The following is a 24,414-nucleotide window of genomic DNA, read 5'->3' as shown; positions in this document are numbered from 1 at the left end:
AAGGACATCTGTCTGTAGCCCACTACCAGGAGGTTATGGCTTGGGTGTATATTCTGAGGTAAGGAATCTGCAGCTAGAAGTCTCTATCAGATGAATAAGTTACTTACCTTCGGTAGCACATTATCTGGTAGAGACTGTAACTAGCTGCAGATTCCTTACACCCACCTATGCCTTCCTTCCCAGCGCACACGTCTGCGGACAGAACTGAAATGATCAGGGATTGTCCCTTTCAGGGCCCTAGTTTTTGCACAGACAAACTGTTCTTGACATGGCTCTGTGCTTCTGGCGTGGAAGTTAGTGGAAAAGGAACTGACGTGCGCCTGCCTGGCAGGTGCCTTTATAGGTGACTGTGATGTCAAAGACGGCTCCAACGACACCACGCAGATCCGAATGATGGCGCATGCATGAGTATTGTTCAGAAAAACCTCCCGATTCCAAGGTGGTACCAGGAAATTCTAAGGTAAGGAATCTACAGCTAGATAGTCTCTACCAGATAATGCGTTGTCAAAGGTAAGTAACTTGGTCATCTTTTCCATGTATGCCTTTACCCTGCAGACATTAAAACGTGTTACCCCACAATTACAGCGGTATTGACTGATAATAACACACATATTACACAGTGGCAGTCTCAACTGTGTAGTTATAGTTAGTTCATAGGTTCTTTAATAAATTTGGTGCTGTCTGACTGATGTGCACAAAACCTTTCAAAAAAGGTCATCCACCTAAGCTCTTTCCTGGAAAGTTCTATGTTGATCTGTAAAGGGGGCCAAGAAAAAGGGGTTGGGTTCTCAAACCTTGATTTCACTTGTTCATTTCCACAAGAAACTTTGCTTTCAGACACAGAAACGGAATTAGACTGATTTTGGTGAAAAGTGAAAACTTTACTCAGGAAGGGTGCTTTTTGTGATGTGGTGTGAATCCTTTTAGCCGTTTTTGAGAAGTTTATGTTAAGAGGTGCTCTGGTTGGGCTTAAAGGGATTCCGTGTCCTGAAAATGTAACCTTGATCTTTAGTGAAATATATAAAATTTAGAGAAAACTCCTTAATCCCCCTTTTTCTTTCTTTATAAATATATATGTATATATATATAAATATATATATATATATATATATATATATATATATATATATATTGTTTATATAGTTTCTCTCTCTACTACTTATTTTACATTTACCCCTTTCTACACTTATGTTTGTCCGTACCTAAACTGTTAAAAAAAAAAAAAACTCTTATTACCCCATATCCTTAGTTATCTATGAACCCTAAAAAAAACCTTAAAACTCTTACCAGCCTTAACTGCTAACCCTTACCCTATAATCCTTAAATACTCTTTTTGGTTTTAAATGACATAACAATGTCATTAAAAAACAAATTCTTACCTGCATGGTAAAGTAGCGCATGGTAAAGTACAGACCTATGGTTAACTTACCTATGTGGTAAAAGCATATGTGGTATCATCCTGTGGGGGTAAAGCATGTATTCCTGGAAGGGGGAAGGGGCAATAGAGAGGTGTTCACCTTAGTCAAATCCCTGTACCCACAAGGCAATGTTTTTTTATTTTCTTTTTGAGGTGAGCCGCCTCCTTCTGGGGTGAGGGCCTATCATTCTCCCCCACCCCCAGGCACAGGAGTTTTTCTGTTCCTCCTGAGGTGCATATTGGGTGTTTATACCCCGGCAGTCCCTCTGGGGGCCAGAAAGCACACACCAGGCACAGCAGCCTTTGACTCAGGCAAAGGAATAGATAGGGTTTGTCTATACCCAGTATGCTCCACCCTCGGGATCAGAAAGCCAACTAGTCCACCTGGGGATTTTTTTATTAACTACTTTAAGGCTGACAGGGGGAGAGCTCTTCCCTGGGCATAGAAAACATGGTCTGGAAAAATAAAAACATGGTGGAGTGGGAGTGAACTTCTCCCATTGTGCCAGCAAGGCCAACCTACAAGAACAGTGTACCAATTTGATATGTAGAAGTGTGGGAACGCTGTGTGGATTTTCAGAGATTCCAGAAGTTTCACAAAGTTTCCTTGCAGAAATGTGAGGAAAATGTGTGATTTTAGCCCGAGTTTGAGATTTACAGGGCACCGTTATTGAATTCAAAGTATAATCTAGTGATAAAGAAAATGTTCTCTGAATCACATAATAGGATGAGTAACCCCAAGTCCTGCAGTGTACAAATAACCACTTTCCTAAAATAAGGAAATATATAGGTTACCTTCATATTCCTTTTTCATTCATTAAATATTACATTATGATGTCTTGCATGGTTGGTATGCAACAAAAAATCATTTCAAGCTGCAGCAGCTCCGTTATTGGCTTGAAGTATTGCATGTTTTTGGATAACCAACAAACAATATATATCCTCGCAACCAGAAGTAATGGTATGTTACTTTTGTAATTCTGTCATCAGGGCACAATCTTACTTGTTTTCATTATGGTTTCTATCTAACAGTTAGTTAATTTTGGAAAACCTTGAGCAATCTGCACAAACATTTACTGAATTCTGATTTCTTTTTTTTCTAGTTTTCAGAAATGTATAGTTTTCCAGGTTCATCAATGGGTTTCACACTAGTTTTCACCACACATTGCAAGTAGATTGAAGCAGAAAAAATAGTAAAAATGACATATCTGTTAAAAGTTGCAAAAACTGTGGGAAAAAACAAACAAATTTTCTTTTACAACTGTGTTTGCTACCTAAAGCTGGGTAGAGAATGATTTTAGCACCAGAAACCTTTTGTCGATGCTAAACATATGCATCAAAACACATCACTTTTTCCAGTTTATCCAGCAAAAAATAAAATGTTCTGAATTTTAGCTTTCTCTGTTCCCTTTAGGGGAATCCTCAGTCCCTGGGTAGCTTTAGCATCCTCAGGGTATGGTGGAAAAAAGGGCTTACATTTGGCCTGTAAACGTTTTTGTACAAAAAAAAAAATGGAGCCCTTAAAAGGCGCAGCACTGGGAGGTGGAAAAGCTTCAGCAGCTATGGGGATAAGGTCAGCTGTTGGACCAAGAGCCCATTTCTCCACATGGATCCCTGGGTACCCAAGCAGAAATGTTGGGATTGTTGAATTTTGACCTTGTTGCAACTGTATCTCTGACAACACATCCAGCCAACTTGGGGATGGCACTGTTTTTGTTTGTGGAAATCTTTGCCCTCAGCTCAGCTGTACTGTTGATGACAACTATTCTGAAAGGAAAAAGGTTGTTGTCCTACAATGACAAGGTGTCAGATGTCTTCAGTACTAGGAGAAGGTCATTTATCAGTGTGTTTGATGACAAGCTTTCTACTGGCTCAGGCATCCTTGAATATCCGTCTCTGCTCAACTCGATCAAAGAGGTTACTGAGCAAATCTTGCCAGAGACTTCATTGAAACTACTAAAACACTACATACACTAGTCCTTCCTCGAAGAGACAGAATTGATTGTTGACTTTGAAATTGAAAAAGAAGACCCACGAGCAGGTAATATAATTGCCATTTAGTGACAGTAACCTCCTTCGATCTGTTAATGGACTAGGTGTTCCCACAGTAAAGAAACAGACACACTTGTAATCATATTGCTGGTTTGAGACCGAGTGGCACCAGCTAGACCCCAAAACATCTTTCAGTTAGTAACCTTTCTTAGTGTTTCAAGCCAAAAATTTGTTTTGTCCCCAAGCCTCTGGGTAGTCCTTCCTTTTATGACTTAAGCCCATGAGGAGAAACGTCTTTGCTAAATCAAGCTCCCATCTCCCACCCCTAATCCCCACCTATCTTGATGGAGAAAAAAAATCCAAGCAGCTCTCTTATAGTCCATCAGGGATGTGGAATTCCTATTGCCCGACACCCGGGACATATTGTTTGGGGTCAAAGGCAACAAGTTTATTTTATCCAGCCCAACCCCCTGCAGCACAAACCCTTTGGCTGCCAGTTTACAGAGAGGGGTCTGTCTGCAGTTGAGGTACAATGTGTGTCCATGTGTCAATGCTGTTCGAACTTGTATTTATGGTTCAATAAAAAAAAATATATATATATTAGAGTGAGCGCTGTAAACAAATATGTTAAGGTCACACTGCCTTACTACTACTACTGACATTGGTTCCAGTAAAAAACACAAAAAAACAGTGTACACACGTTCGAAACGTTTAACAATATGAGGCTATGTATAATGCTCCCAGAATGCACTCTGATTAGATGCAAATGTTAGCAGAAGCTTCTAAGCAAGAGCCATGATTCTTTGCTTTCAAAATAAAATGTTCAAAAGTATGAAAGAAAAACGTTTCGCTACTATGAACTTTTAGGTGCTATTTCTTTGAAGCGTCATTCAGTAAAATGTGTTGGTACACGCTAGTATTTCCCAAAAATATTCCTAATGGAAAATCAGTGTAACCATTTTCAGCAAGATTGTGGGAAGCATGAAAATAAACAAGCACTGGCAAAGCCAACCAATCTGACATTTTTTGGTAGTCTTTTGGTTTCATCAATGTGTGTCTTGTTTTGACATGGCTTTGGTAATGCTTTCTTGTGGGAGCTTCCAGGCCCCCACCATTGTAACAAACACTGGCAAGAAGGAAAAAAAAAAACGTTTTGTCTCAAAAAGCACATCTTGCCACCAGTGGCGTAATAAAGGCCCAGCAGCCCCCCTTCAGGGGGACCCCTTAGCACAGCACCTGCCCTGAGTGAGTCTGGAGGGTGGTGGGGGGAGGCTCCATTTTCTTTGCAAGGGGGATCCTCCAGAGTTTCATTATGCCACCGATTGTCACAGTAGTTCCTGGCACTGAACAAAACTACTTTGTGTGCCAATATGCTCCTTGTGGAAGAGCAGAATGCGATCACTCACAGTAAAGCCAGCCGATAGAGAGAAAAATAGTAGTTTAATTAAAACAAGATGTCCTTGTTAACACCAGACCTAATTAGGGTCTCAATTCTTAAAGAAAGTCCTAAAAGTGCACCCCTGGTATACGTCTTCAAAATAGTGGCTTTTGTGAATCCATAAGAACTTACAAAAGTATACCAGGAAATCGTACTACTAGAAAATATTTGTGAACTGTATTTTAGCACGAGCAAATATGCATGTGTAACCTTGCTCATGTAAAAATCTGTTGAGTGTTTACAAGTTCACTTTCCCTCCAACCACTTTTTTTCCGCAACCCTGGAAGAACTTCTACTTCTGCCATTGTCAGGAGTAAATTTCCAACCTTTCTCATTATGGGTAAAATATTAGAGAAGAGTTGGTGAAAATCCTTAAAACATGGAAGTTAGTAGGTGGTTTGCAGATTCAAAGGCATTCCAGCTGTGGAACTATTGCTCACTGTTTCCTCCAGCCCCAGTATGTAGATCTGCAGGAAGGTGGCAAAATAAGGAAATTGCTTTAGTAGGGATTGAAATGGCAAGTATCCAAGCCCTACTATAGCAATAGCCCTGGTACAATCGGAGAGGCTATTATCAGAGCTCTTACATAATGAGATTGCAGGCATAATTTGTCACCGCACTACATGGCACCAAAGACACCAGTAGATTTTTTTCCAAGACAAGTAGATTTAAGAAGCAACCAGTCCCATGGGCAAATAGATATTTTAATAAGTTCCACACCCCTGGTCCATATATTTTATCCCTTTGTCATCTCAGTAGGCACGTGCCACCGCAGTATGTTTGTGGAAGATAAAGTGAAGTGGAACAGGCTTTTTTCCACCACCCAGTTTTTCACCAGGATCATTACGACTTGAATGTTTTTAGTCAACAATTTGTAGACTCTCCAGCTACCATTGCCAGGGTAATTTTTGTTTCAGTTGGCGTCTTAAGTACTTCTGGAAGAAGGGGATAGGGTCCTCTTTGGGGCCAAAGGATCCGTCCCTTTCCCTGAAGATGGCAAAGTTACAACTCCTAGTATTCTATGGTGAAAAATGTAGAGTGAGGAACCAACTAAATTCTGGATTTGTGCCGTGTCAGCCAGTTCTGTTCAGTGGGATTGTCAAGCTACTGTCTCTGGCCCAGGTGTTGGCAGCAGTCAGGACACCGGATTGTGTTCATTATATGTACAGGAGGCTTACTTTTATATTTCTCTGTGCCAAAGTCACAGGTGGTTTAGTCTCTGAAAGAGACCTGCATTTACAGTTGAGTTTGACATAAACTCATCATGGCTTTGCATGTTTACAAAATTACCATCCTGGTGAAACCTTTCTGCAGTTGCGTAATGGCCATAGTTACAATTTTCTGGATGATTGCTTAGTGATGGTCCTAATCAGAGACCAGGCCATATCCAACCAGATCCTGATCCTCTGTATCATTTTCAGTCTCAAGCTGTGAGCTTACTGAAATGGCACCAGAAAATATTCAGTCACAGACCATAGGTTTACAAGGGGTTTTCCTCCTCCCGCAGAGTTAGAAACCTTAGCCCATTGAACAGTGGATCTCTTCACAGCTAAATGTTTTTTTTTTTTGTTTTTTTTGTTTTTGAAGATCCTTGTGGGTCTGGCTGCTGTTTCTAAGCATAAGGCTGACTCTCCAGGTCAAGCTACAAATGCATTCTTTGCCTTTCGTCTGTAAGAATCTGGGGGTCTGTTCCAGGGCAGCCAGTCCAAACCTATCCTATTCCGTCACTGTCCTCTTCCATCCCTAAGAGCATGGACCAGTGCTACCAATATGTTTGTGCAATCTCTACTTTCCCAGTCTTCAGAGTATTCTTCCAAGTACAGATCGGTTCACTTTGCGGTGTCCTCTCCATAATTGTTCTATGAGATTGATCTTATGCATCACTCCACATAGTATTACTGTTTTAGTTCACCAAAAAAGGTATCTCAGAGTACACAGGCATCAGTTGCTGATATAGGTGTACTGTGATTTACAAGAATTGTGAAGTAAATCTGTTACCATTAAGTATATCTGTTGCTGTACCCATGCCCCTCCGGGAATGCCTTGCTTTTCCATGGAGTGATATTTAGTCAAAGTATACACCATCCTGGGGTAATTTTGTCTTTTGAGTAAATGATTGCCTAATGACAGTTGGTGAATGCCTTGAACTCCGAAATAAATTGACATTGGCATGTGCTAGTCAACAGAAGTGCTAAATAGCTTTGTGCTTCTGCCCCATTGTATTCCTTCCTTAAAAAATGTCGTTCACCAGGCCCTAGGTGGTAGCAATATATATCAACAACACTGCTCCCATCATCCATCCTATAGGAAGGAACATCACTGGAATCGAATCATCTGCACAGAAAGTAATATCGCTTCCTGCCTTCTCCCTTCTGTCCTGCACTTCGGGACATCCAGTCACCCATGTGTCACTATCAAAAAGTGGACAGAGGCAAGGCATCACTAGTTCATGGCCTTTTGTAGTCGGGAAGGGCTTTGGGCCTGAGCCAGTGATTCTAAACCTACAGGGCAAGATAAAATGGTGTATTTCACCATCACCCTACACTGCCAATCCTTACAATCACTCCCCAGATCTAGACAGCCTAGACACTCTCATGCCATTCACAAAACACGTAGACCCAACCTTGTACAAATTCCGCTAACTATTACACAACCTAAAACCTCCAGGCCCACTTTCTAACTCATGATTATTAATCACATGTACATCCTCGCACATTCTAGACATCCTTCTTCTCTCAGCCCACAGCATCCATTGTGTGGACTTCTCACATCACATCACAGTGTAGTAGGCCTCTGTCATCCGTAAGTCCTCCTGGTCCAGCCCTCTATGCAAGCAAGTAGCATTCAACTCCACAGAGCTGCTAACATGCCATTTCCCATTGTCTGTAACTCAGACCTCCAACTTCCATCTGATCTTCAGACCTCAGAACAGGAACGTAGTTAATGAATTATCATAGCTCTTTACCAACTTGTCCATCGGACATGCCTGTACTATCCTCTTGGGTGACTTCAATCTCCCAGCCAACACAGTGTAAAAAAAATATAAATATATATATCTTCAACCTCATATAGACATACCTCTTGGTACAGCATTGCACAACCAACTCACTCCAAAGGCCATGTCCTTTACCTTGTTTTCTCAACCTCACCAGCAGTCCAATGTAAACAGTCCACGCCTCTTGACTGGACTGACCACTTTCTGTTCCCGAGTTCCCTGCTTAGCGTCCTACCAACACACCAAGGTCAGCATGGAAGAGAAGGCCAAACCTTTAGATCCTTCAGAGACATCTCCCTAGACAACCTAATACTTGAACTCTCTTATTCCTTCGACTCCATGTCCGATGCCAACACCCTTCTAAACAACTTCAACACCTTTTTGAAAAACTGTGAACACCCACGCCCCAATAAAAACATGGAAGTGCAAGCTCCCCTGTACTCTAAAGACTTTGTTGACTATAAATATTACTTCTGCAGATAGGAAAGAAAATGGGAGAAAAACAGAACTCCTGATGTCCTCATGATTCTGAAGTCTGTTATTCAACATGTAAACAGCTGACCACATCTAAATCAAAGTGCAATATCAACGCCATCAATGAAGTCACCAATAGAAGCAGAACATATTTCGAAATGAGCACTGCATCAACCCCCATTCCAAAATCATCTATTCCTCACTCCACAGAAAAGAGCAGTGCAATCAACCTCTTCTTCATTGGCAAAAATACAGAAGATGTAAAACGGCTCTCTGGCAGATCTCGACAACCTATTCAACTCCCTTCAAGCCAGTTCTTATGAAGATGCTGTCTTACCCTCATCCTTAATCAAAGCTCTGTCTGGGTAGGCTCTCTTACCCTACTCCCAATTGTCAATGCCTCTGTCAATCAGAGCACTTTTCCCAGAAGTTCTCAAGACTTTCTAGATTCTCCCTCTTCTAAAGAAACCTTCACTGGACCCTGATGACCTTGCCAGCTAGTAGCCCATCACTCACCTAACATTTATTGGCAAGATCCTTCATAAAGCACACATTTTTTACTCCTAGATCAAATCAGTGTTTAACATATCCTCCACAACTACCATTCTGTCTTCCGGTCATGCTGCAGCACTCTGTCTTACACATCCTAGATAATGCTCTATGGATGCAAATGGAGATGACCCCTGCCTCTTGGTAGTGGTGGAACTCTGCTGCATTTGACAGTCTACCATCCCACCTTCACGTGCGCCCTGGAGTCTTGAATGGAATTCACCAGCAATGTACTTCACTGGTTCACCTTCTACTTTTTTTTTTAACCAGCACCAGTTTGTTCACATGAGCAGTGCCACGTCCCAGAGATTCATATCACATGCGAAGTCCCCCAGGTTTCCATGCGAACTCCTGTCATCTTCAAACTCTACATAAAGCCGCTTAGTGCTCTACTCACAGATAACACAAAGATTCACCAATATGCCAATGATACACAATTCCACTGCTCTCCTCTGATTTAAACATTCAGGGGGTGATTCTAACCCTGGCGGTCGGTGTTAAAGCGGCGGCCAACCCGCCAACAGGCTGGCGGTAAAAAATATGGGATTCTGACCCTGGCGGGAACCGCCAACACAGACAGCCACCTTAACACTCCGACCGCCACGGCGGTACAAACAGCGCAGCGGTCACCGCCAACAGACAGGCGGCAGACAATGTACCGCCCACACTATTCCAACTCACCAATCCGCCACCTTTTCCGGGGCGGGAGCACCGCCGATAAAAACACGGCGGAAACAGACTACGGACGGGAAAACACTCACCTCTATGCACTCCACGAGGACGGAGGACAACAATGAACCCGAATTAAACATCCTACCTGCTCTCGTCTACCTTCTCATCTACCACGAGTACGAAGTCCGGCGCAGACGACAACGGTGAGTACTGCACCTACGACACACGGGAGGGGGAGGACGAAAGGTTACGGGCACACACATATGCGACCCCCACCCCCCCAACTATGTACTCACCAATGCAGCGCACCAAGTCACAGTGACACCACCCAAACACCCCTGAAAAATGCTAGGACATAATCATATTTTGAATAAATATTTATGTACCAAAAAGCTCCAGAAAATTAGCGTACAACCATGAAAGATATCCACAACAAAACTAATGACACACACATCAGTGTATAACTGAAGTACCAAGTCCTGCACAACCTACGATTTCAGCATGTCCGTGGGCCAAAGTCTTGAGAAACAAGGGCAAAGCCCACACAGGAGACCTGAGTCCTTTGGAGAGAACACTGCAGGGGCATCAGATGTAAAAACTACAGGCACCTCAGGGGGAAGGGAAGGGGGGGGCACCACAGCCACATGAGTCCACGACGCCAGATCCACGAGGAGCCACCATGCCCACTGGACCATCCTGGGGAGTGCAAAGCCACAGTCTCTCAATTTCTCTACAGTGGGTGGCCTGCCCACTGGGCCATCCTGGGGAGTGCAAAGCCACAGTCTCTCAAGTCTCTGCAGTGGGTGGATTGCCCACTGGACCATCCTGGGGAGTGCAAAGCCACAGTCTCTCAATGTCTCTACAGTGGGTGGACTGCCCACTGGGCCATCCTGGGGAGTGCAAAGCCACAGTCTCTCAATGTCTCTACAGTGGGTGGCCTGCCCACTGGGCCATCCTGGGGAGTGCAAAGCCACAGTCTCTCAAGTCTCTGCAGTGGGTGGATTGCCCACTGGACCATCCTGGGGAGTGCAAAGCCACAGTCTCTCAATGTCTCTACAGTGGGTGGGCTGCCCACTGGGCCATCCTGGGGAGTGCAAAGCCACAGTCTCTCAATGTCTCTACAGTGGGTGGGCTGCCCACTGGGCCATCCTGGGGAGTGCAAAGCCACAGTCTCTCAATGTCTCTACAGTGGGTGGGCTGCCCACTGGACCATCCTGGGGAGTGCAAAGCCACAGTCCCTCAATGTCTCTACAGTGGGTGGGCTGCCCACTGGGCCATCCTGGGGAGTGCAAAGCCACAGTCTCTCAATGTCTCTACAGTGGGTGGGCTGCCCACTGGGCCATCCTGGAGAGTGCAAAGCCACAGTCTCTCAATGTCTCTACAGTGGGTGGGCTGCCCACTGGACCATCCTGGGGAGTGCAAAGCCACAGTCCATCAGGTGGATGACAGTCTCCACTGGTCAAGGAGGAGGCATGGTAGGCACAGTGAACCATAAACGGTGCTTGCGAAGGCGGTGCCCAGCGGAGCGGTGCTTGAGAGGAAGGGCCCAGCGGAGCGGTGCTTGAGAAGAAGGGCCCAGCGGAGCGGTGCTTGAGACGGCGGGGCCCAGCGGAGCGGGGCTTGAGAAGAAGGGCCCAGCGGAGCGGTGCTTGAGACGGCGGTGCCCAGCGGAGCGGTGCTTGAGAGGAAGGGCCCAGCGGAGCGGTGCTTGAGAAGAAGGGCCCAGCGGAGCGGTGCTTGAGACGGCGGGGCCCAGCGGAGCGGTGCTTGAGAGGAAGGGCCCAGCGGAGCGGTGCTTGAGAAGAAGGGCCCAGCGGAGCGGTGCTTGAGAAGAAGGGCCCAGCGGAGCGGTGCTTGAGAAGAAGGGCCCAGCGGAGCGGTGCTTGAGAAGAAGGGCCCAGCGGAGCGGTGCTTGAGACGGCGGGGCCCAGCGGAGCGGGGCTTGAGAAGAAGGGCCCAGCGGAGCGGTGCTTGAGACGGCGGGGCCCAGCGGAGCGGTGCTTGAGAGGAAGGGCCCAGCGGAGCGGTGCTTGAGAAGAAGGGCCCAGCGGAGCGGTGCTTGAGACGGCGGGGCCCAGCGGAGCGGTGCTTGAGAGGAAGGGCCTAGCGGAGCGGTGCTTGAGAAGAAGGGCCCAGCGGAGCGGTGCTTGAGAAGAAGGGCCCAGCGGAGCGGTGCTTGAGAAGAAGGGCCCAGCGGAGCGGTGCTTGAGAAGAAGGGCCCAGCGGAGCGGTGCTTGAGAAGAAGGGCCCAGCGGAGCGGTGCTTGAGAAGAAGGGCCCAGCGGAGCGGTGCTTGAGAAGAAGGGCCCAGCGGAGCGGTGCTTGAGACGGCGGGGCCCAGCGGAGCGGGGCTTGAGAAGAAGGGCCCAGCGGAGCGGTGCTTGAGACGGCGGGGCCCAGCGGAGCGGTGCTTGAGAGGAAGGGCCCAGCGGAGCGGTGCTTGAGAGGAAGGGCCCAGCGGAGCGGTGCTTGAGAAGAAGGGCCCAGCGGAGCGGTGCTTGAGAAGAAGGGCCCAGCGGAGCGGTGCTTGAGGAGAAGGGCCCAGCGGAGCGGTGCTTGAGAAGAAGGGCCCAGCGGAGCGGTGCTTGAGAAGAAGGGCCCAGCGGAGCGGTGCTTGAGAAGAAGGGCCCAGCGGAGCGGTGCTTGAGAAGAAGGGCCCAGCGGAGCGGTGCTTGAGAAGAAGGGCCCAGCGGAGCGGTGCTTGAGACGGCGGGGCCCAGCGGAGCGGTGCTTGAGACGGCGGGGCCCAGAGGAGCGGGGCTTGAGAAGAAGGGGCCCAGCGGAGCGGTGCTTGAGAGGAAGGGCCCAGCGGAGCGGTGCTTGAGAAGAAGGGCCCAGCGGAGCGGTGCTTGAGAAGAAGGGCCCAGCGGAGCGGTGCTTGAGAAGAAGGGCCCAGCGGAGCGGTGCTTGAGAAGAAGGGCCCAGCGGAGCGGTGCTTGAGAAGAAGGGCCCAGCGGAGCGGTGCTTGAGACGGCGGGCCCAGCGGAGCGGTGCTTGAGACGGCGGGGCCCAGCGGAGCGGTGCTTGAGAGGAAGGGCCCAGCGGAGCGGTGCTTGAGAGGAAGGGCCCAGCGGAGCGGTGCTTGAGAGGAAGGGCCCAGCGGAGCGGTGCTTGAGAGGAAGGGCCCAGCGGAGCGGTGCTTGAGAAGAAGGGCCCAGCGGAGCGGTGCTTGAGACGGCGGGGCCCTGTTCAGCGGTGCTCTTCTGCACTGCGGGCCCTGTTCAGCGGTGCTCTTCTCCACGGCGGGGCCCTGTTCAGCGGTGCTCTTCTGCACCGCGGGCCCTGTTCAGCGGTGCTCTTCTGCACCGCGGGCCCTGTTCAGCGGTGCTCTTCTCCACGGCGGGGCCCTGTTCAGCGGTGCTCTTCTGCACCGCGGGCCCTGTTCAGCGGTGCCTATCTCCACGGCGGGGCCCTGTTCAGCGGTGCTCTTCTGCACCGCGGGCCCTGTTCAGCGGTGCTCTTCTCCACGGCGGGGCCCTGTTCAGCGGTGCCTATCTCCACGGCGGGGCCCTGTTCAGCGGTGCCTATCTCCACGGCGGGGCCCTGTTCAGCGGTGCTCTTCTCCACGGCGGGCCCTGTTCAGCGGTGCTCTTCTCCACGGCGGGCCCTGTTCAGCGGTGCTCTTCTCCACGGCGGGGCCCTGTTCAGCGGTGCTCTTCTCCACGGCGGGGCCCTGTTCAGCGGTGCTCTTCTCCACTGCGGGCCCTGTTCAGCGGTGCTCTTCTCCACGGCGGGGCCCTGTTCAGCGGTGCTCTTCTCCACGGCGGGGCCCTGTTCAGCGGTGCCTATCTCCACGGCGGGGCCCTGTTCAGCGGTGCCTATCTCCACGGCGGGGCCCTGTTCAGCGGTGCCTATCTCCACGGCGGGGCCCTGTTCAGCGGTGCCTATCTCCACGGCGGGGCCCTGTTCAGCGGTGCTCTTCTCCACGGCAGGGCCCTGTTCAGCGGTGCTCTTCTCCACGGCAGGGCCCTGTTCAGCGGTGCTCTTCTCCACGGCAGGGCCCTGTTCAGCGGTGCCTATCTCCACGGAGGGGCCCTGTTCAGCGGTGCCTATCTCCACGGAGGGGCCCTGTTCAGCGGTGCTCTTCTCCACGGCGGGGCCCTGTTCAGCGGTGCTCTTCTCCACGGCGGGGCCCTGTTCAGCGGTGCCTATCTCCACCGCAGGGCCCTGTTCAGCGGTGCTCTTCTGCACCGCGGGCCCTGTTCAGCGGTGCTCTTCTCCACGGCGGGCCCTGTTCAGCGGTGCTCTTCTCCACGGCGGGGCCCTGTTCAGCGGTGCTCTTCTGCACCGCGGGCCCTGTTCAGCGGTGCTCTTCTCCACGGCGGGGCCCTGTTCAGCGGTGTTCTTCTCCACCGCGGGCCCTGTTCAGCGGTGCTCTTCTCCACGGCGGGGCCCTGTTCAGCGGTGCCTATCTCCACGGCGGGGCCCTGTTCAGCGGTGCCTATCTCCACGGCGGGGCCCTGTTCAGCGGTGCCTATCTCCACGGCGGGGCCCTGTTCAGCGGTGCCTATCTCCACGGCGGGGCCCTGTTCAGCGGTGCCTATCTCCACGGCGGGGCCCTGTTCAGCGGTGCCTATCTCCACGGCGGGGCCCTGTTCAGCGGTGCCTATCTCCACGGCGGGGCCCTGTTCAGCGGTGCCTATCTCCACGGCGGGGCCCTGTTCAGCGGTGCTCTTCTGCACCGCGGGCCCTGTTCAGCGGTGCTCTTCTCCACGGCGGGGCCCTGTTCAGCGGTGCTCTTCTCCACGGCGGGGCCCTGTTCAGCGGTGCTCTTCTGCACCGCGGGCCCTGTTCAGCGGTGCTCTTCTCCACGGCGGGGCCCTGTTCAGCGGTGCTCTTCTGCACTGCGGGCCCTGTTCAGCGGTGCTCTTCTCCACCGCGGGCCCTGTTCAGCGGTGCTCTTCTCCACGGCGGGGCCCTGTTCAGCGGTGCTCTTCTCCACGGCGGGGCCCTGTTCAGCGGTGCTCTTCTCCACGGCGGGGCCCTGTTCAGCGGTGCTCTTGTCCACGGCGGGGCCCTGTTCAGCGGTGCTCTTCTCCACCGCGGGCCCTGTTCAGCGGTGCTCTTCTCCACGGCGGGGCCCTGTTCAGCGGTGCTCTTGTCCACGGCGGGGCCCTGTTCAGCGGTGCTCTTGTCCACGGCGGGGCCCTGTTCAGCGGTGCTCTTCTCCACGGCGGGGCCCTGTTCAGCGGTGCTCTTCTCCACGGCGGGGCCCTGTTCAGCGGTGCTCTTCTCCACGGCGGGGCCCTGTTCAGCGGTGCTCTTCTCCACGGCGGGGCCCTGTTCAGCGGTGCTCTTCTCCACGGCGGGGCCCTGTTCAGCGGTGCTCTTCTCCACGGCGGGGCCCTGTTCAGCGGTGCTCTTCTCCACGGCGGGGCCCTGTTCAGCGGTGCTCTTCTCCACGGCGGGGCCCTGTTCAGCGGTGCTCTTCTCCACGGCGGGGCCCTGTTCAGCGGTGCTCTTCTCCACCGCGGGCCCTGTTCAGCGGTGGTCTTCTCCACGGCGGGGCCCTGTTCAGCGGTGCCTATCTCCACGGCGGGGCCCTGTTCAGCGGTGCCTATCTCCACGGCGGGGCCCTGTTCAGCGGTGCCTATCTCCACGGCGGGGCCCTGTTCAGCGGTGCCTATCTCCACGGCGGGCCCTGTTCAGCGGTGCCTATCTCCACCGCGGGCCCTGTTCAGCGGTGCTCTTCTCCACCGCGGGCCCTGTTCAGCGGTGCTCTTCTCCACGGCGTGGCCCTGTTCAGCGGTGCTCTTCTCCACGGCGTGGCCCTGTTCAGCGGTGCTCTTCTCCACGGCGTGGCCCTGTTCAGCGGTGCTCTTCTCCACGGCGGGGCCCTGTTCAGCGGTGCTCATCCAGCAGGTCAAGGGAGCCAGACCTGGCCTCGACTCCCTGCTCAGTCGCCCTCGGACCGTGACGTTTCTGGACCCTTCGGGGACGGACTCCTGGCCTCCTTAGTGTCCTCCTTCCCAGCTGGGATGTGGCATGTGGGGTCCACCTTCTCCGCGCTCCTGCTGCCCTTCCGCTCCTTTGATGGGGCTCTCGGGCCCTTGCCTCCCCCAGATGGTGTGGGTGGTGAAGTGGCCGCACATTGCTCCTTGGGGGCAGCCCTGTCGGTCCTCGCACGGCGGTCCTTGGTTTTGCGGGTCCTCTTGCCGGGGGGGGGGCTGGACGTGTCCTTGCTGCTGATCGATGTGTCACTGCTGGCAAAGGGTGGGCTCCAGAACCCAGGCACAACAGTGACACCCGAAGCTGGGCTGGTGGTGGCTGCGGTGCTCTTGGGACTCTTTGAAGATGGATGGGGGAGGTCATCGGGGGGAAAGAGGTTAAGGTTAGCCAGGAAAAGTTTTTTAGGGCCAAGGTAAAGGGTAGGAGAAGTGGAGATGGAAGTGGAGGTAGAGGAGGTGGTTGTAGGAGAGTCAGGTGTGCTGTCATTGGGTGAAGGTGCTGGTGCTGTAGGCTGTCGTGAGGTGGATGGCTGTTGGGTGGGTGGCTGCCTGCGTTTGTGTGTCTTGGAAGAGGGGGTGACCGACACAGTGGGAGAGGACACAGGGGACGTGTACATGGCAGTGGGGGTGGTGACTGCACGAGTGTGGACTGTACTGGAGGGTGAGGTGGTGATGGAAGCACTGGCTGATGTTGGGGTGCATGCAGGTGTGAGTGTAGACGTCACAGGGAGGGAGGAGGGAGACGAGGAGGAGGGGGACACAGGGGTGGCAGTGGCTGTTGGCATGTCTGCATCTGGGTGTTGCTCGGGTGAGTGTTTGCGGGATCTGTGGTGCTTGTGTTTGGATGAGCTGCTCTTGGGTGTTGAGGTGTGTGCAGGCTGGTCTGATGGTGTGGATGGGATAGGCTGAGGAACAGGAGACAGAGACAGGCTGGAGGCAGTCAGAAGAGGGAGGCTGGAAACAGGGACAATGGCTGCCGTCAGTGCTGAGGCCAGAGCAGTGAACGCTCGTTGAAGGGGAGCCTGACCCGAATGAATGCCCTCCAGGTACGCATTGCTCTGTTGCACCTCCCTTTGCACACCCTGGATGGCATTCAAAAGGGTCGTCTGCCCAACAATGAGCGTCCTTACCAGGTCAATGAGCTCCGCACTGAGGGCAGCAGGGGCAACAGGGGCAGGGGCTGAGGTGCCTGGGGCGAAGGAGACGCGCGCCTTCCTGGGCGAACCGGCACGGAGCGAAGACTGAGGGGCTGCTGGGAGGGCGGGGCTGGTGCGCTGGGTGGCGGCTGTACCTGTAGAGGCAGGGGGCACGGATGTTGCCGCCACCCCTAGGGAGCTGCCATCCGAGGAAGTGTCGCTTTCGCTGCTCTCACCAGCGGTCCCCGTCGTGGTGCTCCCCTCGCCCTCCGGATCACTGGTGCCCTCGGTGTCTGTTCCTGGGCCCACCGGGGCCTTGTGTCCTGCAGCTCCCTCGTGCTCCGATGCCAAATCTCCTCCGCCTGATGATGCTAATGCACACATGCACAAGAAGATGAAGAGAAAGGGTGGGGGGAGAAAAAAGAAGACCAGGTTGAGTGCATGCAATGTCAACACCGTTGGCGGAGAGGACAGACACAGGTGCCTAATGCACTAAGCCGCGCATTCGTGGGACACTACTCAGTACTACTGACTAAGACAACAGGCCAAGAGACGTCAAACGCGCACATGGGAGATGCTGGACCTTCAATGGCTGTACTTGTCACCCTACCGAGGTGGGGGCCGGGGGCACAGGGCCATGCCTAAGGGAGAGGACTACACTACAGAAAGCGCCCTGGCCTAATGTCACCCACAGCCCTCCTCCCCCACCCAGACGCCTCCACTGCGCAGAAAGATAGGAGAATGTGCTGATACTCACCCCCTTGTGTCTGCTGTGATGTCTTAAAGCGCCCATCCAATTCAGTGTAGGCCACCGCCAGGATCCGGGACATCAGGGGGGTCATGGTGCGACTGGCACCCCTCCTAGGTTGGGAGGCCATCCCCAGCAGTGTTTCTGCGGTCTTCTTTGTTCCGCGGCGGATGTCCTCCCACCTCTTGCGGCAGTGGGTGCCCCGTCTGTTGTGGACCCCCAAGGTCCGGACTTCCTTGGCGATGGCACGCCAAATGTCGATCTTCTGATGGGCGCTGACCTATTAGACATGTACAGGGTGGAAAGGAGGAACTCATCATTGACCTGCATGTTAGATGTAATTGGCCCCCCCACACCCACTTTGCCATATGGCACATGCTCTCATCTGTCGGGCGTTGCACTCCTCATTCGCCCCCCACCCCACCAACTTACATCCACTCCAATCCACACAGGCATAGCCCATTCCATTAGCACCCGGGGTACTCACTTGTTGGTCTGGAGGACCGTAGAGTAGCGCATACTGGGGGAGGACCCCATCCACGAGCTTGTCCAACTCTTGAGACGTGAAGGCAGGGGCCCTTTCCCCAGTCGTAGCAGCCATTGTATCTTCCAGACCGAGGTCACAGCAGCACTTGCAGTATAGGTCCTCTCCTGTGGATGATCAGGTCTCGAGTGATTAAGCAGATAGAAAATGGCGGTCACATCCGCGGCGGTGCGTACCGCGGCGGTGCGTACCGCGACCGCCGGCGCACTTCGTTATTGGCTCCTGAAACCCATAGGCTTCAATGTTAACCAATGCGGCTTTGCGCCGCGGTCTGCGACCGCCTACCGCCACGGTGTGCCCCGCCAGCGCATTGACCTCACATCCCATTGTCCCACTTCACAGGTCAGGCAGCCGCCATTTCAAGGGCCTACATGGCTTAATTTTAACTGCGACACACAGGCCTAGGCCTTGCATTGCCACACATACACGCCTTTCAACCCATTGCCATTCTTTAACTGTGCAAGCTGTCTGTACGTACCTGTGGTTTGGCTGACTCTGTGCTCCATGTTGTCCTTCCTAGGCACCGTCCGCTGGGACTTGCGATGAGAAGGAGGAATCCTCGCGTGTACCGACCGCTGGTGGACCTGTCGACAATGGAAGAACGCCATATAATACTTCGATACAGACTTGACCGTGCCACTATCCATGAACTGTGTGCCCAGCTGGAGCCAGCCCTGATGTCCCCCATCCGCCAACCCACAGGGATTCCCCCTCTGGTGCAGGTTTTGTCAGTCCTCCATTTTTTGGCCAGTGGGTCATTCCAGACCACAGTGGCCATGTCATCTGGAATGTCTCAGCCTATGTTTTCTAAGATTTTGAGCAGAGTGTTGTCTGCCCTGATGAAACTCATGCGGAGCTACATCATTTTCCCCGAGGAGGGTGACTTGCCTACAGTGAAGGGTGATTTCTATGCCCTTGGACATATCCCCAACATCATTGGTGCCATTGATGGGACCCATGTGGCTTTGGTACCCCCAAAAGACGATGAGCAGGTGTACAGAAACAGAAAAAATTTTCATTCGATGAATGTCCAGGTGGTCTGTTTGGCTGACCAGTACATCTCCCATGTAAATGCCAAGTTCCCAGGGTCAGTGCATGACGCGTATGTGATGCGAAATAGCAGCATCCCCTATGTGATGGAGCAGCTACAGAGACAACGTGTGTGGCTAATAGGTGACTCTGGTTACCCCAACCTGCCGTGGCTACTGACCCCAGTAAGGAATCCCCGGACAAGGGCAGAGGAACGCTACAATGAGGCCCATGGGCGTACTAGGAGGGTGATTGAGCGAACCTTTGGACTCCTGAAGGCCAGGTTTAGGTGCCTGCATATGACTGGTGGATCCCTAATGTACTCACCAAAGAAGGTGTGCCATATCATCATGGCCTGCTGTATGCTTCACAACCTGGCTTTGCGACGCCAGGTGCCTTTCCTGCAGGAGGATGGTCCAGATGGTGGTGTTGTAGAAGCCGTGGAGCCTGTGGAGAGTGAAGAGGAGGAAGACTCAGAGGACGACACAGACAATAGGGATAGAGTGATACAACAGTATTTCCAGTGACACCCAGGTAAGAATCACCCACGCCATTTCCCAATTGCTTCTAGCCTCCTGCATCTGTACTTTCTGTAGTTCCCCACAGATGTTTTTCAGTAATTTTTGCCTTTCCCTTCCCTTCTCAGTGCTGTCTGACTCAGTACCTGACTTCTGCTTGGTTCGCCCATGAAATACAGCGTATTGACATTGGTATGTTGTCATGACTAATTGACAGAACAGAAATTGAACAGTAATATGTAATACATTTGTTAATAAGACAGCATGACTCAAAACAGATTTGTGTGCAAAATGTGATTTATTTACAGTGCTAGATATCGGTACATGTGATTCTAAGGGTGATGGGTGGGGGTGGAGGAATATCCATAGCAGAGTCCAGTTCTCAGTCTCACAGGTGCATTGTTCTTTTGCCTGTGGAAGGATGGAGCATAGGCAGTTCATGGTTGGACAGGGTGGCAATGTGGGACAGTGGGAAGAGTTCAGGGGGTATGTCCTGCTGGCGGGGGTTTTGACATCCTACTCTGTCTTTTTCTTTGGTCTCAGGCTCCTCTTACGGGGTGGTTGTTCTTCAGCAGGAGGTGGGGTTCTGGGGGGCTGTCGAGGTGTTGGGACCTCCTGTCCACTAGCGCCGGCGGAGGTGGTAGGCTGTTCCTGGTCCGGCCTAGTGACAGGGGCCCTGTGTGGTGCACCATGGTCCCGCAACGCGTCCTCTATCCTGTGGAGGGCCAGGACGATGGTCCCCATTGCGGTCCCGATGATTCTCAGCTCCTCCCTGAACCCCATGTAGCGTTCTTCCTGCTGTGCCTGGATCTCAGTGAACCTGCCCAGTACCGTCGGCATCGTTTCTTGGGAGTGGTGGTAGGCTGCCATGATGGTGGTGAGGGCCTCTTGGAGAGTGGGTTCCCTGGGCCTCTCCTCCCCCCCCTGTCGCACAGCAGCCCTCCGAGCTGCCCGGTTTCCCCCGGCCTCTGTCCCCTGGCCGGTGTGCCCGCTCCCACTGCCCCCAGGTCCCTGTTGTTGTTGGGGTGTTGGGTTAGCCTGGGTGCCCTGTAGTGGCGGACACACCGCTGATTGAGCTGTCCTAGAGACAGAGGCATGGGCCCGCTGGGTGGGAGCTGTGCTGGTGTCGGCAGAGGGGGTCGGGTCTGGTGTGGCCTGTGGCTGCCTGAGGGGAACCGACTGCCCAGAGGTCCCCGATGGTCCGGGCTGGTCATCAGGTTCACTGTCGACAGAGCTGCTATCCTCAGTGTGGGCCTGTTCCGGTGGTGGGATGGACACTTCTGGACCCTCCTGGCTGGTGTGTTGTCGTTCGGGTCCTGCATGGGGTAAGAGAGTTTGGTTATTGTTTCTGTGTGTGCAATAGCGTGCGTGTTATGGGTGCCCTTGTTCCCCAGTGCAGGCATTCCCTTGAGGGAGGTGTTGTGAGGGTATTTAGTGGGGGGGAGGGGTTAGTGCAGTGGTCATGCATAGGTGATGGGTGCCCATGATTTGTGTTGGCATGCAGGAGTTGGTGTTGGGATGGGTGGGTTGTGCTGGTGAGACATTGTCAGGGAGGATATGTGCTGGGGGGTTGGGGGTGAGGGTGGGGGTGTGGGTTGGCATGCTGGTGGGGTGGGGGGGATATAGTAGTTGAGATGGGACTTACCAGAGTCCATTCCTCCGGCTACTCCTGCGAGGCCCTGAGGATGCAGGATGGTCAAGACCTCTTGCTCCCACGATGTAAATTCGGGAGGGGTGGGTGGGGGTCCGCCGCCAGTCTTCTGGACCGCGATGTTGTGCCTGGAGACCATCGATCGGACCTTCCCCCGTAGGTCGTTCCATCTTTTGCGGATGTCCTCCCTATTCCTGGGATGCTGTCCCACCGCGTTGACCCTGTCCACGATCCGCTGCCATAGCTCCGCCTTCCTGGCTATACTGGTGTGCTGCACCTGCGAGCCGAAGAGCTGGGGTTCCACTCTTAGGATTTCCTCCACCATGACCCGGAGTTCTTGGTCCGAAAAGCGTGGGTGCCTTTGGGGTGCCATGGGGTGGTGTGGGTGAGGTGTGGGGTGGTGTATGTGATGAGGAGTGTGTTGGTGAGTGGTGCTTTGTGCTACTATGTGGTGTGTGTGATGGTGTAGTGTGCCTCAGCGTGTCTTGCTTTGAATTGTCTGCTGTGTCTCTCTCTCCTTCTCTCAGTAATTCTGGTCGCAGGGGTTTGTGGGTGATGTGGGTGTGTGTTTTATAGTTGGTTGATTGTGTGGGAGTGGTGTGTGTATGTGTATCAGGTGTGTGTATTTCAAATTGTCCAATGTGGCTGTGTTTTGGTGATGTGTGTGTATTCTGACCGCGGCGGTGTGTACCGCCAATGGAATACCGCGTTTGAATGACCGCCGTGTGGATTCGTGGGTCGTAATGGCATGGGCGTATTTCTGTTGGCGTGACGGTGGAGGTTTGGTCATCTCCAGTTTATCGCTGCCCGCCGATGTGGCGGGCTGCAGTGGAGGACGGATTTTTGGAGGTTTGGCTGTTGTGGGTCAGAATGACCGTGGCGGTTGACCGCGGCCGCGGCGGTGTTATGGCGGTCTTCTGACCGGCGGTAAGGGCATTTTACCGCCGAGGTCAGAATCACCCCCTCAGTGCCTTAAACAGTGCCTGCACATCATCCAGACTGGCTGTCCAGTGCCTATCTGAAGCTCAACCCAACTAAGACAGAATTTCTTTTATCTGCCAAACTGTAAAAACCTGTCTTAGTGGCGGGAACCTTGCTCGCTTTTAACCCTACCTTTAACTGAATGGCAATTCACTTAGATTCAGCCTTGACATCAACCTCTCACTCAATGAACACATTGCCAGAAATGCAAAGATTGCCTGGTACCAACCCTCTCTCCTAAAGAAAGTGAAACTGTTTCTTCCAGAAGATGGTTTCAGAACTGCTGTTCGATCTGTTGTATTAATGAATTATAATGTAGTTTTCTTTAAAAAGGTGAGTTTGGATGGTTGTAACTCGACCCATGACCTCCCACACTTCTGACTGGTACCTTTACGGGTATCCTACATGACACAGCACATCTCATCCATGGCATGAGAAGATATGATCACATAACCTTCCTCCTGATGGACCTCCATTGGGATCCCATGACAACCCACACCATCTTCAAATCCCGCTGTTTTAACTTTATTACTGTTTGAGTGCTGCATAAATGCTTTACCCATTGCCTCTAGTTAATCCTGACCGCTTTTGTGCCGAGTTACCAGAGGGTTAAGCACAATTTAATTTAGTGACTTTTGGGGTTCACCCTGACAAGAATTGTGGTTGTTACCTCAGCGGGGCTTCCACCCCCTCAACCAGTAACTCAATTTGTTACACTTTACATATATCTTCTAGATCACAAAGCAGGGGGCAGTCTCACCCACAACTTTGCTAGCTGGCAGTGTATTAATGGAAGTGGGACAATTCCCAGCACTAGTTCTTAGCTGTCCCCTTGTATCACCATAGTTATTAGTCTGAAAGTGGGCAGCCTAAGCAGATTAATTCACTTGCCCCATGAATGGAGCACAACCATGCAGTCCAGATCATATACAAGACTAGAGGCAGCCAGACTCCGGTACATCTGTGACTCTCCTAACCATGAAATGGCTCCTGAAAAGTACTGTAGCACTTACCTACCTTGACATCTTGTCTGACAATGTAAATGTCTTGGTGGAAGTGGGAAAAATCAGTTGCATGTACAAAAGAAGGAGGCTAGTGCTTCTTCCAGGCCTTCTTCTAGGGTGTCAACCATTGCTTGTTCCTTGTGTTTGACAGTCAGTCATTTTTCAGGTACCTGGAGAGGTGATGCATGCAAGTCTTTGGTGGGCAGAGGGTCCTCCGATATGGGTCAGAAAAATCATCCTTCACCTCCAATGAGTCAAACTATGAACTACATTTGACTGATATTTTGCTTTATTTGCTTCCAGTGACAAGTTCCATTGTCAAGGAAGACCTAAAACTTGTTCTTCCTATGGCTTGAAGTGACTTTCATCGAAAACAGATTTCATTATGGTCCATACTTGTACAAGATGTATGAGTGCATTGTGCACTAAGCACCTCAGAACCAAACCCCATTGTGCGCTGGGAGAAGATGGTACTTTAATCGCTCTTCTTTTGTGTCTGTGTAGAAAATGTTATTTGTAGCGAGAACTCTCGATCTACATTCTGCAGCCTCACTCTTCAGCTGGGTGATTTGAAGCAAAATATCTATGTCCGTACACTTTTAATTTGTAACTGGATTGAGATGGAGACGTTTTCCATGCCAGATTTTTGTCACTGTGGTCTGAAAGCGGTGAGCCTAGCACTAAAACTACAATTGCCAGGAGTATCTCCCTATTTTTTTATTGTTAATCTTACAGTGGGCACCACTTTTAAAGAAAGTTCTTAAGAAGGGTTCTTCAGATTTTCCAGTCATGTTGCCATCCTTGAGGTATTACTTGCCAGCTACATCCCTACTACTCCTCATGTACTCTAACAGCACTACAGTCAGTGTTACCCTACAGGGTGTTCAGAATTGATCAAGATGGTTAATAAAAGGTATGTGATTATGCCATTGGCTGCCAGGTCCTGCTGTTTTGCTCCTCTCTTTATTTGATCCTTTATGCTTTTTAGTTTACCCACGAGGTGGGAAAAGGAGAGAGCCATATCTTTATATGACTTCTGTGCTGCTATTCCATTTCTCCTTGGTCATATTCAGAAGCTGCCGATGGTGCACGCTCAAATGAGGGAAGGGCTGCATGATTTCATGTTATTTATGCACACACACATGCACAGAAATGCCTTTTTAATGCTGTTGTTGTCTGTCTTTTCATAAACAGTTTCTAACTGCTTTTTAGGGTGACAGGGAACTCACACATTGGTCATAGGAAAATCCCTACCGGTCGAGAGTAATGTTTTAGGTAATTTCATTCTTTATAAAGAAAGCTTCCTGTCCTAGTGACTT

General features: G+C 51.7%; 1 protein-coding gene across 10 annotated transcripts in view; it reads left to right on the top strand.

Annotated features, from left to right (window-relative positions):
• The window catches only part of PCMTD1 (protein-L-isoaspartate (D-aspartate) O-methyltransferase domain containing 1), a 270,050-nt gene that overhangs the window by 79,530 nt on the left and 166,106 nt on the right, over positions 1–24,414 (top strand). The window contains exon 1 of one of the 10 annotated variants that reach the window (XM_069220154.1): positions 19,381–19,475. The exons of the other annotated variants lie outside the window; for them this stretch is intronic. The gene's annotated coding sequence lies outside the window, so the exon portion shown is untranslated. Of the gene's footprint in view, positions 1–19,380; positions 19,476–24,414 lie in introns of those variants that run through there. 10 annotated transcript variants of the gene reach the window in all.

The sequence above is a fragment of the Pleurodeles waltl genome, chromosome 2_2 (assembly GCF_031143425.1).
Source record: "Pleurodeles waltl isolate 20211129_DDA chromosome 2_2, aPleWal1.hap1.20221129, whole genome shotgun sequence".
NCBI lineage: Eukaryota > Metazoa > Chordata > Amphibia > Caudata > Salamandridae > Pleurodeles > Pleurodeles waltl.
The sequence above is the reverse complement of the archived record's forward strand: the minus strand, read 5'-3'. Positions and strand labels throughout refer to the sequence as shown.